Genomic DNA, 2,500 nt, shown 5'->3' on the forward strand with positions numbered 1-2,500 from the left:
CGCCAGGACAGTTCTCACTCATCCTAAGTTCCAATTTACATAGTTTTAAGTCCATTACATAGCCTGGGCCCTCATGAGTAGCTCTGTGGTGCTGCAGCCAAATCTCTTTTCGCTGCAACACCATTGAAGAAGGAGTTGCCACAGTAATGTAAGGGAATGCAACTAGTGCGTAGTTTTCCTGTGTTCACGTTGTGACGAAAGGCATTTTGTACAGTGGCAGTAGTCTCTAAAAAAAAACGTTGCACACTCTTCATGCCGCGACAACGAGCTGGTTGCTACATTCAGTGAGATAGATCTGGTGGGAGGTAATGAACCACAACTTCGCTGCTCTTTTTTCCTCCCGCGCCTTTGCTTATTCTGTGGACGTCGGGTCCGTTTAGAACGTTGGATCATCCTGACGAGAGGAGAGAGTTGGCAGAAGGAAGAGGTTGTTTGCTATGGGAGGCATGTGCTGGGGGTTTGAGCTTCGGCGGGAGAAAACATTTCAAAGATGCGTCTCACAGCCTTCTTTGACAGCGGGGTGAATTGAGAAAAATCTTGGTAGATGGCTGGAAGTAGCCAATTGACTCTCTAAAGGTAGCACAAATACCTCATCATGTACATTAGTGACCGTGCATGAATGGATGTGTTTACTGCGTCTTTACATGGAGGATGTTAACCGTGTGTGTGTGTGCGTGTGTTTGTGCGTGTGTGTGTGTCTAATAGGGAGCGTGAGATGCGTCTGGCCAAGGTGTGTGCGCTGCGCAGCTACATCGAGGAGTTTAAGGCGGGCCAGGAGGCGTGGCGTCGTCTGGAGCGAGAGAAGATGGAGGAGGAGAATAGGAGGATCCTGGAGTACGCAGCACAGCAGCAGCACAAGCAGCAGCAGAGGAGAGAGGAGCAGAAGAACCTGGAGCAGGCCAAACAAGACATGCACAAGAAGGTAGCACACACACACACACACACACACACACACACACACACACACACACACACACACACACACACACACACACACACACACACACACAGCAGAGGAGAGAGGAGAGAAGAACCTGGAGCAGGCCAAACAAGACATGCACAAGAAGGTAGCACACACACACACACACACACACACACACACACACACACACACACACACACACACACACACACACACACACACACACACACACACAGCAGAGGAGAGAGGAACAGAGGAGCATAGAACAGGCCAAACAAGACATGCACAAGAAGGTAGTGCAGATAACACCAGGGATTAAAGTTTTCCGTCGCTACGACGGAATTCCGTCAACTGGGTTTTCGTTTGGACGGATTTCCGTCCGTATAATGTATGTCAATTAATTTACAATTTTTACTTTCCAACTGAACTCAAATCGAGAGCACTCCTGGTCATGAGAAGGGGACGAGAGGTGTGTTTGGTGTAGGCCTACGGATGTAGTTAGGCTATACACTCCACCATTGGCGGTGTGATACAACATTCACTCATCAGTAGCCTAGTTTTGGGTCATCCCCTGTTCTTCCGTGTTCCAAAAAAAAGTACACGAGCGGTCAACAATTCTGTGGCAGCGCAACGCGAGAGATTAAAAAAAATAAATAGCCAAAATTGTTGCTGATGGCAGAAAAGAAAATAATTGTAATACAATGTATAAAGTGCAGTGACGTTTCCATATCATTGCACCTGCCGTGGCAGATATTTAGAAAAAAATGAAAAGTTTACTTCGACTGCGTATGATGTCCTTTTCATGAAGGTTTTGCCTTTTAAGCATTGTGACTCTTACTAGCATTATTCATAGCCCCAATGGGACGACTATGGCAGCTAACTAGGATAGCCTACCATGCATTTCATCCTCAAAGTTTAGCGCGTTTGACTGGCTGCGTGTAGAGCTAGTTGTCTTTTTGACAACGGATAATTCACAGTCTCATCTGTACTCATAGCAGATTAACTTTGTTGTTGCCGATATATTCAAGAAATAAGTTAAAAATGGGTTGCATTTGGATCACGGATAGGCTATCCCTGGCAGAGCCAATTTATGCCACGTCTTGTTCTGGGAAGCAGTGTTCTGATGGGTGGACTCATGGTCGATAAATGCCGTTTCGACGTTTGTTTCACTTTCAAGGCTGGTTACTGTGTGACGCTATTTCTGCTAACTGGAATAGTGTGCAGCAGCAACAGTTGTGTGTGTGCGCTTGTTTTTTGAGTGGCCTCAACGTCTGTGCCCATCTTCTCGGACTATGCGTTTCGTTTGAGTTCAGTTAGCCTATTTGCGCACTGCGCACTCAGGACTGATGGGTGGGTGATTTGCCTTGATTCGAGTGGAAAGCTGCGCGACAAGCTTGGGAAAGTGTGTTACTTTTGTAAACCATAGACGTATGTCTGTGACTGTCGTGTCTGCTGCGTCCTGTCAGCTTGTAGAACACGTGCGCATAGGAAGAATCGGGGACGTTTTTTAAATCAATGGTAAGCGTGTGCTTGGCACCGCACATCGAGAAGCAAAAAAGTAGCCAGTAGTTTTCAAAA

The 2,500-nt window shown here is 46.7% G+C and overlaps 1 pseudogene; it reads left to right on the forward strand.

Moving 5' to 3' along the window:
* The first annotated feature begins 708 nt into the window (after window positions 1-708).
* LOC134442298 (meiosis-specific nuclear structural protein 1-like) overlaps window positions 709-2,500 on the forward strand; it is a 6,707-nt pseudogene continuing 4,915 nt past the window's right edge.

The sequence above is a fragment of the Engraulis encrasicolus genome, unplaced genomic scaffold (genome assembly GCF_034702125.1).
Source record: "Engraulis encrasicolus isolate BLACKSEA-1 unplaced genomic scaffold, IST_EnEncr_1.0 scaffold_1448_np1212, whole genome shotgun sequence".
Classification (NCBI taxonomy): Eukaryota; Metazoa; Chordata; class Actinopteri; order Clupeiformes; family Engraulidae; genus Engraulis; species Engraulis encrasicolus.